At 37.5% G+C, this 15058-nt stretch overlaps 1 long non-coding RNA gene across 2 annotated transcripts in view; it reads right to left on the bottom strand.

Annotated features, from left to right (window-relative positions):
- Positions 1-15058, bottom strand: part of LOC118170144 — a 63047-nt gene that overhangs the window by 20476 nt on the left and 27513 nt on the right. For both annotated transcript variants that reach the window (XR_004752520.1, XR_004752521.1), the window contains exon 2: positions 8190-8409. This is a non-coding gene — a long non-coding RNA (uncharacterized LOC118170144). The remainder of the gene's footprint in view (positions 1-8189; positions 8410-15058) is intronic.

Raw genomic sequence — 15058 nt, forward strand, 5'->3', positions numbered from 1 at the left:
AGTGATACATCATCCCCCTGTACTGATTTCAGCCTAAACACCTGTATTACATTTCAAAGTAGCTCCAGTTTCTGAGCTGATAGGTGGAATCAGTGAATAGCACTTGTCTGGTATGTGCTTGAACACTTCAGGAATCTCAAGTGATTGTAATCCTTGCTGAACTGAAGGCTTTTTAGCTAGCCTTTAATTAACAGGTTTATAACTTATGCTATTATTCTATAGTAAAAAAAAATAAATTAAAAAAAAACTTCTTTTTGACCACAAAATTTACTCCTATTTTCAAAGTCCTACTCAATTCCTCATGAGAAAATTTGTATGGGATTTTGGAGCTGTGTAGAGATGCCCCCCTGGCTCCCCTCTCGGGAACGGAGATAGCAGCAAGCTGTCAGCCATGCAGTCCTCTCCTGTCACGCGCTACCAGTGCTGACCAGCTCATACTGTATTTTTTGTCACAATGCACTTCCCTATCCACTCATTTCTGTGCTCCATATGTCCATACATTTCGCTCATGCGCCCATAATGCTCAGGTATAAAAACAGCACACACAAAACTACGATCTGATTTTTGCTAGACAGTATTTTGGCATTTCACCATTGCTGTGCTAGCTCATGAAACCCACACCGATATTCTAAAATAAATCACTTTGTCAGAAACAAACCCCTAGTAGGTACATATAAATATAAACCACTCCATAATTATTATCTGGGTTAACGATATTTGTCAGCACTTGTACTGCAGCTACCATGCATAAAAGGGAATTTCTTGGACCGGAAAAAATGGGCAGAATGTGCATCCCTGAAATGCAGGCTATATTCTCTGCTATCCGAGAGTCCAAAAGGCAGCTGGGACAAACCATCTGAGTTTAACTCCTGTCCACGCCTCCCCCCACACCACTACATGGACAGACCAATACTCCAACCAGCACAAACACATGCTAGATTTCATTTTCAGTTTCCAAAGTGATAGACAGTGCTGCATAAATTAGTATTCAAAACTGGTGGTAACAGGGAATGTTACCAGTACAACACCAAACACAAAGTAGAGATGTTTCAAGAGAGAATCCACAGTTTCTAGCTCCCCTCCCGGTGAATCAACAAAGACAGAGCACAGCAAATAAGTTAGCTAAAAGCAAAGTACTCTTCCAACTCACTGTCAAGACAATATTGCCTGGATGAATCTTCCTCACCCTACTAGATTTTCACCACCAATCAGTACTTCATCATTTTGTCAACGTTTGAAACATTGTCATTTTAAATTATACTATAGTCACAAAGAAAGTACCTGATGTGTCCAAATGATGAACCACCAACTCCTGCCAAAAACAATGAAGCAGGAACACTTATTTTCTGCTGGGTAAACCACTTCATTTCTGCATTAAGAGGAGCTCTCTCAGAGCTGAAAAAATAGCATGCTACTGGCATAGAAACATTTGCAGTCCTGAACTTTTTTCCCCTCCCCTTGCTATGCTCTGCCTTGCTCAACCAGGCTTAAAAATGGGACAGGAGCAGAAACAGCTGGAACTTTTTAATGTTTTTTTTCCAGCACTCCTTCCTAATTTGTGAGCATTGCACATGTACCTCAAAGGATTGTGTAGTGCCCTATCTGCAGAAACGTTGCAGATTACACAGACTGTGGAAATAGGCCGGTGCTTGTCTCATCATTCTGCTGAACATTTGAGAGAGGCCTGGAACAGCAGCAGCCCATCAGCTCCTGGATGAAATAAACAACACGTCATTAGAAATAGACTCTGTGCCAGTGATGCTTTAAAGTGAGCAATGGGCAAAGGCTGTGGGACACATGCTTGAAGGGCAGGTAAAGAGCAGGATTTTATCAAAGGGCATAAAATCTTAGAGGCATATTTTAGGGCTAGATTAAAAAAAAAAAAAAAAAAAAAAAAGAATGGAAACATGTAAATGGTCCTTTACATAAGTGCAAATTGAAATGAAATGCATGAAAACTTGCAAGTGCCAAAGGATTTTACAGGCGTTGCTACAGGATTTGATTTCATCCAGGCGGCTTTCTGTATTGTCTGAACATGCAGCATCACCCTGAATTATTTTAATTGCTTTTTAAAACACTGCTGAAGTGTTTTTACTTTTCATGCACTTTAAGTCACCCTTCACCACACAGCTAGAGATTTTCCATGTGTTGCAAGCAGTTGTTAATTCCAAAGGCCTTTGCAGCCTGCATCCCCGCACATGAGCCTGGCAAAAGCACGCGCTGAGAAGGGAACATCCCCTCATCCTACACCCAGATTCCACTCTCAGGTTGGATGCCTGACAAAAATCAAGCTGCCTTCATAGCTTGCTATTTCTAGAGCATGTTTTGGCTCCCGATGCTTAATGCATAGGTCAAAGGTTTCTTTCCTTGGGAGCACTGCCACAAACTCACTTCTTTCTTGGGGAACACCAGTACAGATATTTGGACAAGTGTATTTCAAATGGAGGAAAGAAAGTGAGAAGAACCCTAACCCTAATTCTAGGCAAAAGCCTAGAATTCAAGATTTTAAAAATAGCTAATCACAAGAAACATGTTTCCACACAAAACTGGCTATCTGGATTTTGAACAAAGTTGACTTTTTTGTTTCTTTTCTTTTTTTCTTTTTTTTTTTTTTTTTTTTTTGGTTATTTTATGCAATTACTACCTTCCTGTGACACTGTAACTTTAGCAGTAAATTTTGTACATGGTCTCTTCCAGCTAGGGCTGTTGAGCATATGATGATCTTTCCCCTCTGTATAAAAACCCAGTGTAGGTAACTTAGTAAATATCTCTGAAGCTCTTTGATAAAGGTCTCATTTTTACCATGAACTCTTGAACGCGCTCCATTCAGTCAGCATAGATACCACTAAGTACCACTGAGAAAACATGAAAGCAAGCTATCTAGCAAGCCTGTGCTTGGATTTCCATGTGTTGTGAGCTCTGCGAAGAGATGGTCATGAAAAGCAGTTCGTATTTCTGACTAGAAATTTAAGCCACTTAAAAACAATAAACAATAATAAAATGAGTATTGGTTCTGGACATGCCAACAAAAACACAGTATTCTTTCATATGCTTAGGCTCCCTTTTAAAAATCATGGAGATTTTTTATGACGTTTTGGGACAGCTGAAAGATGATGACCATTTTAGGATTTAATCAGAAACATATTCACGTAGTGAAATTCCACTTGACAAATGCTTTTGTATATTACCTATTAAACCAATTCTTAAGCTAACTCTAAGTACGTTTTCCTGAAAGGCATATTAGTCCCTTACTAAGAAAATATGGAATAAGACAATCCAAAGAAAGCCCTTGCAAAACACCAGGTGTAAACATTTTCAGATGAAACACTAAGTGATAGCACTATGTCAATAACCCCTCCACTCTTAAAGTTTATGTATTTATTTTTTTTGTTTGTTTGTATAATTGGGAGATAAGCTATATGAAAGAACCAGCTTACATAAAGCTGCTTGGGTGGAACACTTCAGCAAAACCTTTGGCTCTTCAGAGGAAGGATTGTTGAATCTAATACAATTATTTGACCACAGCAATATCAACTTCAGTCCCTGCACCCTTTGACTAATACATGTCCAAATAGTCATTTTTTCAACAGTATACCATTCCAAGAACTTAAGGTTCCTCTTAGGAAGGAATCCAGGCAGGCTGTTAATTTTGGTGAAACGTTAATGCCATGTTAGTGAGGACTGATACTGTAATATATTTTTGGTAATTTTAAGTGAACTAGGAGTGCACTTCCGTCTCTTTAGGAGGCCAAATCAATTTAAATTGGAGAAACAGTAACCTTATTTAGATGGACATTTATGCAGACAGCATTTAAATAAATTTGACAACTACTTCATAGGTTTTTCTGTTTCATTGGATGGGACAGGGGAGATGTACTTTTTTTTTTCCTTCCAGACCAAATTCATCTCTTATTCAAGATCTTTGAAGATGTTCTGATGGAAACAAATTTCATCTTGCAAGAACCTTTTGGGAAAGTCAAACTAGAGTCAAATGTCTATGAAAAAGCATTCCTGTTTTTCACTGGCCTCACTGGAAAATAAGACCTAAGTGGCCATAAATTTTCCAAAGGAGATAGTCAGAACTAATAGCCAAGAGTAACTATTGATTTATGTTTTGCATTTGTTGTCTTTGGGAACATGAATAATCACCTGCAGAGAAAAAAAGAAGTAGTATTTTCTGCTGCTCAGAATTCATTATTTTTCTCCTCCGTAACATGAATAGGTGCAATTTTTCTTAAATGAATTTTTAAGAACTGTTAAGCAGAAATTTAACTTTCCCCCTCAAGCTGAATGCATAAATAAGGGTTTCCTGTGAAAAGTTTCCATATATGTTAACAGACAGCAACCTCATAATAAGCATATCAGTGACTTCCTGAAGTTTGAATGCATTAGCAAGCTTTCTCTATGTATTTTTCAATTTCTAAATTTAAAGTGTGTTTTTTAATATATAAAAAAGTAAAATATTACATTTTTAAGAGTGATAAAGATTTCCATAAAAAAGTGATACAGATTTCCATAAAAAAAGTGATAAAGATTTCCATAGAGAACAACTTTTGATACAGATGTCTAATTTGAGAAATTTAGACTGCATTATGAGAATATTATAAATTGCAGAATGCAATTTGAGAAATTTAGACTGCATTAAATTTGAGAAATTTAACTGCATGAAGTTTAACAAGGCCAAGTGCCGGGTCCTGCACCTGGGGCGTAATAACCCCAAGCAGAGCTACAGGCTGGGAGATGAGTGGTTGGAGAGCTGCCAGGCGGAGAAGGACCTGGGAGTGATAGTGGACAGTCGGCTGAATATGAGCCAGCAGTGTGCTCAGGTGGCCAAGAAGGCCAACGGCATCCTGGCTTGTATCAGAAATAGTGTGACCAGCAGGGCTAGGGAGGTGATCGTCCCCCTGTACTCGGCTCTGGTGAGGCCGCACCTCGAGTACTGTGTTCAGTTTTGGGCCCCTCGCTACAAGAAGGACATCGAGGTGCTTGAGCAGGTCCAAAGAAGGGTGACGAAGCTGGTGAGGGGCCTGGAGAACAAGTCCTACGAGGAGCGGCTGAAGGAGCTGGGCTTATTCAGCCTGGAGAAGAGGAGGCTCAGGGGCGACCTTATCGCTCTCTACAGATACCTTAAAGGAGGCTGTAGAGAGGTGGGGGTTGGCCTGTTCTCCCACGTGCCTGGTGACAGGACGAGGGGGAATGGGCTAAAGTTGCGCCAGGGGAGTTTTAGGTTAGATGTTAGGAAGAGCTTCTTTACTGAAAGGGTTGTGAGGCATTGGAACAGGCTGCCCAGGGAGGTGGTGGAGTCACCATCCCTGGAAGTCTTCAAAAGACGTTTAGATGTAGAGCTTAGGGATATGGTTTAGTGGGGACTGTTAGTGTTAGGTTAGAGGTTGGACTCGATGATCTTGAGGTCTCTTCCAACCTAGAAATTCTGTGATTCTGTGAAATTTCTGATGAGGTTTAAACAATTCTCTGTTAACAGATTCGTTTGCATTCAAATACAAATATGGTGTCACTTTCAATGCCAACAGAACTGATTGCAACTCAGCAGCAAGAAACAAAAGTGTTACAATACGTATTGGTTTGTTTAGGGAAAAAAAATAAAATTATACCAAGTTCAGTATATATTTATAGTTAATAAACATACAGTCTTCTAGACCAGCACCTTAACTTTCCATGACCATTTACACTTTAAGGATAAAGACCTTCCAGTCAAACAAATGTATCAAGGGGTAATACAAACAAGTCAACCCTATACGGCACTTAGTTTCCCTCTCAGTATCCATTCATCTTTTGCAAAAGTCTAATTTCCAGACATTAGGTATCATAAGAAGAGACAGCCACTCCTCAAGCTGTTCTGGTGGTTTTATTATTTTTAAAAGATTAAATATTTCAGCCAAATATCTCATTAGAATTTGTCCATAAATCAAAATACATTGTGACCATCTCTGAAAAATTAGAGGCCCCTTCATCAACTCCCCTTTTTGTAAATGAAAAACTATTCACATAATAGCAATCAAATTCCTCCTAAGTTGTCATCTTGATAAATTAAATAGATTGAGTTGCTTGGGTCTATCAGTATAAAGACCTTTCTCTAGCTCTGAAATTATCAATGCAGGTCTTTTTTTCTTGGATTTTTATTTTTGTTTTTCTTCCAAATGTGGCTATCAAAGCAAGAATGAACATTTCACTATCCAGCCAGTATCAGAGTATTAAGACATGCAATGATTATAGATTTTGCTGTGCCTCTTACATAGCGGAGAGGATGAATACTGCAACAGGCTTGGAAGGAAAATTCCAGGGTTCATAAATATTAAGCAGTATTAAAGCAGTGCAGGAGAGTGCACAGTATTTCAAATTTAAGCCCCACTAGAATTCACTCCACTTTTAGTGTCTTTCCCTTCCTTTCTCACTTTCCACGTTCACCTTAATTTGTGTATCAGGGATCTGCATTACAAAACGCTTGGTCTGGCTTACCAGGCAATTTATGCAGACTACATCTGAGGGGGAGGGGAGGAAAGAAAGAAAAAAAATGAGCACAGTGAAATTTAAGTTTCAAATTCTAATTCAAGTAATGCCTGCCAGCTAGTCCATTAACATTTTCAAACTTGACATGGTACTCCTGCTTTTACAGAGCACTAGGATTGATTTAACTCCGTAGACTGGACTGGTATTCACAATTCACTCAAATTCATTCTACAGGTACAACTGGCACGCTAGATTTAGTATCTTCAGATAAAAATGGAGAGCAAACGCTTTTTATTGTTGCTATAACCATTACACCACTGCCATTTTTTTTTTATTACAACCCTGTCTACTTAGCTGAGGAGCAGACTTCATAGAGAAGAATACTGGTATTCTTGCTCATGACCGAGTGGACTTGCCTTTAAAGTGTTAATACGTCTGTACAAAAGTAATGTAAAATGGAAACATCCTTCATTTTTGTGTTCAGAAGGCCTTTGGAACCAAAAGACCATGGCTATTCACAAGCTATAAATATGAAGAGGGTTTAAAAAGCCTCAGAAGTACCTACAGCCAGGTGGTTACAGGAATTTGGGTTGGGCAGTCACCACTGGAGGGTCAGCGAAGCAGCACAATGCATTCTTCCCATCCCCTTCCTAAACTGTAGGGCAAGTCCTTTCTTGCTATAAATTCTCACAAGGTGTTTACCAGCCATTAACTTAAAAGTGGCTCTAATTTCTCAGCATGTAATTAGGGATGCTGACTAAACCTGATCCGGCATCATCCTGTCAGCTGTCTCATATTAGTGATGCAAGGCACCTCTCCCTCTCTCCCAGTCATGACAATTCATTAGTTCTGCTGTTGGAGAGCAGCTGTACCATTTGAGATGTAATTTATTCAGATTCCCTCAAAACTGTTGCTGAAACGTGGGAAGATAAGTGATTTGATGAGGTTATGTATTTACTGTCAGATAACATTATGGGTTGGATGTGTGGCTAGAAATGATAGGAGATTATGTTTTGTCAGAAATATTGCCCTTTTTAAGGCAAAAGATTAAGTTAGATGAGGCAAAGGACAAAATGCTTTAACATGTCAGACTTGTCTCACACTGTTATCCATAAAACACTCCCCCCCGCCCCCTCAAAAAAGTATCCTGTCAGGATCGTGAAAGTTTTACCTTCATCCCAGTTTACTGACATATTTTGTAGAGCATCTGGTTTAGTAATAAGCACGAGCAAAAACATATTTGTTCAAAATAAGAAAATATACAATGTTCTGCTTGACTAGCAAGTGGAGTATATATGTATGTGTGTAATGCATGAATTTCAAACTGAAATGCCAAGCAAAAAATGATGAATCAAGAACTTTAGTATTTAACTTGTACTCTGAGAAATAACATCAACTTACCTCCTCTGAGTAGACCTGAAACAAATCCCCAGTGCTTAGAAAATCCCTAACTTTAACTTGTGGGTGTTTTTTAACCCCAGCAACAACACTCACTGAGGTACATGGCAAGGTACAGCCAGCTCAGTCAGAAATCTGGTTCTCCTGACCAGCTCACTTTCATGAACATTCAGTTTCCAAATTCAAATAAAAAATGTACCCAAATAATAGGCTTTGGGGGTCAGACCCTAAAGGTCCTTTGGCTGCTATTCTGTCTTTGACAGTAGCCAAGGGAGGGTGCCAGGGAGGAGAAGCACAAGAACAGGGTAAGCATACAGTCATACCTGGCAGGAAAATCATTCAGCTTGCATCAATCTGCAGCTAAGGAACTCCTTGAGCTTCAGGTGGTGTTTTTGCATTTAATGGCTCTCAGTCACTTTTTCTTCTGGGAAAATGACTGCTATTCACATAATTTTGCTTCATGAAAAGAACATACTTCATTGAAAGTTGCTTCCTCGTGTTCACTTTGAACTCTGGAAATATTTATGGTGGCCAACTTTGTTCCTGTACAAAAAACCAACAGGGAATGTGTCACACATGACAGACATCAGTAGAAATTCAATGTCACTTATTAATGCACTTGAGAGATTTTCAAATATACATTTCCCATGAAAAGTCAAGAGGTCTACCTTCCTCAGTTGCTATCTCAGTGACATTTTTTACCTGTAGTAAACTATACGTTTAAGTACCGTTTCAGATATTTACTCAGATCTGAAATAAGATATTATTCCAGATTATTTCTTGCATTTCTTTCATAGCATATATATATTCTGACTTGCTTCTGATGCTTGTGATTAACTAACTGCAGATACTCTGTTGCTTACAATGACAATTTTTCATATGGATTTGACTTAGACATTTCCCCAGCTTTAGCATCCAAATATTGGATGCTATCAGTGTACACGTTGAGTACAGCAATATATTTTCCCAACCACAAAATGTCATCAACACTGACAACCCCGTCATGGTCTTAAATCCAATATCCTGTGGCCTCACTGACTTCTGCATTTTAATTTGCTATCCCAGTGCACAGTAATTTCTGGTTATCTGTGTCATAGTCTTAAGCACATCTCAAGATGAAATGTTGGCAGGTTGTCATGTTTGTTAAGAACAGGTGCTCTGACTATGGGTTGATGTTTTTTTTATTATTATTATTATTATTATTTCCTTTCTCTAGCTACACTTTGAAATTGGGTACTCTGCATGTGAAAGTAACCTCTGGCCATCCGCAACATGTAGATCCTTTTATCCTCAATTTATACATACGTGCACAAACATTAATTTTAATCAGGAAAAGCTAAGATGAAATACCAGTGAAGGAAGACTTGTTAGGCATGACATTTCATTTATAGATACAGCTGAGAAGATTAACGTCTGAGCCAGCAGCCTGTCCTTTACTACCTTCAGCTACCCAGAAATGAAACGTCATGTATGACAACTCATTCCTCACTGCTCCTGATAAATTCTCGCTGCCATTTCATTCTGTCTCCCTAGACTCTATCTCCCTACATAATAATATTAATTAAACAACAAATCCAGAGTTCTATAGAAGAAAACCTGCTCAATCGCTTTCAGGGCATGCATATATGTGTTTATGCACATATATGCATATATTATTCTGATTAATGTTTTAAATGTCTTTAATATGTGACTTACATGAAATAAGGTTAGTTCCTTGGGACTCTGCTTCTGGAAAAGCTTCAGAACAAATGAACGTACCGATAGACAAATACACTTGGCCAGCAGGACGAGAGAAAGAGAAGAGAAGGAGAAAATGGGAGAGAAGGGAGAATAGAGGTGGAAGCCCAAGCAGATTTGTTTGCAGACATCAATGCCAGAATGATTACTCTACAACCAAGTCAGGAACTAATCTGAGTCCAGGGTCCCTTTTATTCTCAAAGCTTTCTATTCACCCTGTTAAATTAACTTCTTACTATTAACATGGAGTAAGAAAATAAACTGTCCAAAAGAAAAAATGAATTATATATAATGTAGAACACATGGAAATGAATAAAAATCATTTTATTTTAATGTCTGTTTAAACAGGGTGATATCTTCTAATTTTTCAGGTGAATATTTAACGGATCAAAACACATTGTTCAAATTCCCTAACACATAGCCATATCCTAACAGCTTTTATTCAAGCAGTAGGCTAGAACGAAAGCAAACCTTAAGTAGATTTCCATGAGTCAAAATTAAAATACAAAGTAATGTAATAATGCTTGTGCGTGTGACACAGAAAATGAAAAATGAAAATGTTTTTTCCCATGAATGTAAATAGATGCATCACAATAGTTTTAGTACTGTATTATATTCACAACAACAACCTTTCAGTAAGTGCAGAATTCAAATGAATTTTTACAAAAAAAAAAACTAGCCAAAGGATATTTTGCATGTCCTAGATGATCCACAGGGATAAGAGTAATTCTATATCAACACAGTGCTATCCCAGTGATCAGAGCATCTCCCTGGCTCCACAGGTGCGTTCCACACACAGTAAGATTGGCAGGCAAAACAAAACAACGTTATTACTCATATAGATGATTTGCATCACTTATGACACCTCTGAAATTCAGGAGGTGCTGGTTATATTTGTTCAGGCCCTATTTGAAGACACCATCCAAAAGGCAGCAAGAAAATCCAGCTTGTTCAAATATTACTCATTAGCACAACAGGCGGCTACCCCTGCCTTCATCAACTTGTATTTCTAACAGCATTTTATTTAAATATTACACTAAACATTGTTCAGCTGCTTAGCACGCATTAGTAACATAAGAGAACTTGACATTTCTTACATTTTTCATGACGGCTAGTTTCACATAACACTAGCTAGACTTAGGAAAGCATTATTACAGAAAAATCACTGGAGAATGGATTGTTTACAGCGACAACGGGTTTCTTGAGCTTTTCTGTCTGAGAAGATGCATTGGCTGTGATCACCAGGTATTTTAGCACAGAGCTTTTTCTTTCCCCACTCAAGTACATTCTTTCGGGAACTCCAAAATGTCAGGCAATTGGCAGATACACTTTACATTTGCCTCATTTCTTCCTACTGAAATTGTCTTTGCTAACAAAAGAGAAACTCAAAGCCAGTTTTTCCCACTAGGAGTATTTGTCATCCCTTCATGTTCATTGTGTTTGGAAAATTCAGGGTAAAGACTCTGACTGACACCTGGGTTGCTTTGCCATGAAAATCTCATAGCTTATTTGTGATGCCTATCATGCTGAGCAGAAAAACAGGTGCTTGTGCTGAAGTAGAGGGTGTGTGTGTACAGGAGTCAACGTCTCTCTATAGAATTAGAGAGAAGAAAAACAGTGATTCTAAGGAAGCACTATTGACACTGGGAAACTGTAAGACAACACTTTAAAGAAAATTAACTACTAATATTGTCCATTATTAAGTCTTCTACCGTACAATCAACACAGCAAAAGCATGTGGTAAAGTAACTCTTTTGAATATCCCATTTCTGCAGCAATTTTAGTATATAGGCAACATTTAATTAATTTTCATGGGACATGATCTAGATGGACCACCACATCTTCAAAAGTCAAACTAAAAACAACAAGGTCTGATATTAGATAGCAGAAAGCACTTTTTTTCCCTTCTCCTTTTGAATAAACACCTGAAAATTAAATGCAAAAAGCCAACTTTTTGGGTAGTTGTGTGGGATTTCCTGTCCACACATTTTTAGTTATTGATAAATTCATGGAGCGACTTATTTTTAGATTTTAACTAAAGTGAACTTCTCTGCTGAAGAAAGACAAATACACACCAAATTTTATGCCTGTTAGACATTAAACTGTATTTACACACTCTAGGAAACAAATATTATTGGAAAAAAAATAAAGCCTTCTGCTCTGAAATAGGCAATGTGCTGCTTTGCAGCTGACACCTGCCAACCCTATCCTCATGTATCCCACTGCATGAGCATGGGACCAATACCACGGTCTAAGGGTATAGGTCAAAGTCACAATTCTACGCATCCAGCTGGAGTTATCACCATGCATTAAGAAGCATCTAAGTTCATGCCTTTCTATGACATTATAATCTCAGCAACATTTGAAATTTAGAGGCTGAGAGAGTCCCGAGGAATTTTTACTGTTTTGGAAGAATAAATCAAGATTACACCAATTTTCTGCACACACATACTCCACCCCTTAAAAGGCTTGTAACTGCTTCCATCCTCTAAACATTAACCTCGGGGTTTCAAGAACAGTCACAGTTCGTGAAACTTCCCAGTTCCATGGGACATCATCTTTACAACTCTGAGATTCCATTTTTAGTCACACTGCAGACCAACTCCTTCCTCTCTCTCTCAAGCAAGCAATTAGTCTCCATTTACTTCTATTATTTACTTCTAAAAGGGAAAAAGCTCACCTTCAACTTCTATCCCTAAGCCATGCTGAGACACTTTTAAAGTTACTCAGTTACAAACTGGGTTATTTCTAAAGCTTCTTTCATGTAAGAATTGTAAAGAACTTCAATAAACAATTCCATTTAAAATGGCTAATCAATCCATCAAGTCTTATAAGATGCAGATGTTCTTCTCATTCCTGCTGTAGACTTGCTGAGCAATTGTGGGGAAATTATTTCAGTTCATTGTACTTCGGTTCTCTATTCATTAAACTCATAACAATAATTCCTTTCTCTGACCTTTTGTAACACTTGCTCTGAAGCCTATTGTAAATTTTACTGTGCACATACCGTCTCTTATTATGTATAAATTTGGTATTTATTAAAATAAAATCTTGATTTCAGTTGGGACCTCAAACAACAGCTGTAGAAGAAATAACTAGTATACAGGCAGTTCAGCTGGAAAAAATGATTATGCTATTTTTTCCTCCTAAAATACAACACATCAGCAGTGAAGTTAAGATGAACAATCTAACATGCATTTTCATTCCCTACTTTGTAATGCCACATCATCTTGCAGCTATCCAATATTAAACGGGAAAACCTTTCGCCGAATACAAGATATTACTTCTAGCAACCAAGGTAATATTGATTAACTCATGCATCCTTTTTAAACCCTTAAAATTTTATAGGCTATGCAAGTTCCTTTTAATGTAATCCTGCATAAAGGGACTTGTGAAATATGAGTATCATCAAGCCTCTAAAACAAAGCCTGTAGTGAGTGAATATTAAATGTGGTCTACTATTACGTCAGAATTGATATGCTTAAAAAAATAATTAAAAAAATGCCACAGGCAGAAGGACCGTCTACTTAATCCAGAGACATAAAATCAAAGGGAATATTAGAAATGAAAGGAAAGTTTCCTATCTGTGCTTAGAGATGCACAGCACAATTTCAGACAGATGACAATATTCGAGGATAGGCTGTTAGAGCCAATTTTTTGATGCCTTCCCTTTCTGATTATTTGGATGCTAATGGTAAATACTAGCGTTTTCTAGGATCAGTCAAAGTATTCTCAAAAGAGATTTTCACCATGGACAGTATTTGATATACATCAAGGAATGAACAAGGCTGATGGTATGCCCTAGATTAATCTGTTGTCTTTGGGCAATTAATTTTACTGTATTACAGATTCAGCATTATACAGAAGGCCACTGGAAAGCTACAGACATGGTGGTAAACTCCAGTGGATTATATGTTTCGCTTTGCACCGCTGGAGAAAATAAGATCTTCTCAACAGAAGTTACATCCTGATTTCACAAGTAATCAGGATTGGAGAAGTCATTGTTTCTGCAAGTAGTCTTTTTCCTGCCCTACACTTTTAGGGTAAATAAGGAAAAAAATCATTTTTTCCTCCCCCTCTTCCACATAAGATAGACTAATTTCCCTCATTCCTTACAATGCTCCTGCTGTTTGCACCCTTGACTGAATTTAGGCTTCCTAGATATGAAAGGCTTTCCAAGCACATCCACAGCTGTCAGAACATGCAAACAGCTTCAGTAAATTCGTTTTGTCTTTTTAAAAATTGTTTAATAAGTAGAATTTTTTGCTATGATTGTTTTTGTTAAGGATAAAATAACAGATAAATATTTTAAAAAATAGACCAAAGGGACAGATAGGTAGCAGTGTTTGCCATGACAATGATGGCTTGGACCATGCAGTTTCTAAATGAAGGTTTCCAGTTTCATAGTGTTTTAAAACTTTGTTTTAAATTCCCCAGAAATGAAGTTTCACTGAAAAGTTAACTATTTTTGTTGTAACCAGCCAGCTAGAGTTTTGAGAGGAGAGAAAATGGATCTGAATTTATGAGGAATTTCTAATTCTCTGTGAAATAACACTTTTGCGCCTCTTAATATTTAATTTTGAAAATTAAGGGTTCTTTTGTTGTTATATACGTATTTCAAAGTTTGTCTACAATCACATTGTAGTTTAGAAACCTATTGGAAAGACCTAGTCTTTTTGATATTTTGGTATAATAAAGTTCATTCATGTAACAGCAGTGAGTCACCTAGCTTTATACGACTACTCCGTGTCTTCAGTACCAATCTCCAACAGACTGCAGAGTAATAAAATTCATAAGCTGGAAAGCAAATTATCAAAAGCAAAAGGAGAGGTTCTACAGAGTTGAAAATATAAAACATAATATAAGGTTGTTTTTTGGAAAAAAATAAAAATAAAAACAAGCTAATAAATTTGAGATGAAAAATCATTATTCAAAGATAAGACACTTGGGAACTAATATATCTGTTTATATCTATACATCTCTTATTATTTACATAAATAATTGCATTCCATATTACCGCCAGATCCCCTATATCAGACAAAACGTAAAGATCATGTAAATTAGAAACTGCCCAGAGTTAAACAAATCTATATATTTAAAATCATGTTACCACCTAGGGAAAAGTCATGCAAGCATCTGTCTCCACATATTCCACCCACCTCGAATAGCTCTTCTCTTCTCTACCTGAAACACTTCTTGTCTAATGAATTTCTAAAAGGTAAAAAGAAAAAAAAGTCCACTGGATAAATTGTGAAGCACACATTTATATTCCAACTAATTAAGGGAAACATCCTTCTACCAATATTAAGGAGTAGCAAGTGAACAGTTGAAGCAAACAGATCTTTTATTTAGGCTGGCTGCCATGGTAAATGCAAAGACCTAGGAGACATGAGCATGGGTAGAAGACGGCCCAGAATACATGAAAGAACTTCAGTTTTCAGGTACGAACCCATGG

The sequence above is a fragment of the Oxyura jamaicensis genome, chromosome 7 (genome assembly GCF_011077185.1).
Source record: "Oxyura jamaicensis isolate SHBP4307 breed ruddy duck chromosome 7, BPBGC_Ojam_1.0, whole genome shotgun sequence".
Classification (NCBI taxonomy): Eukaryota; Metazoa; Chordata; class Aves; order Anseriformes; family Anatidae; genus Oxyura; species Oxyura jamaicensis.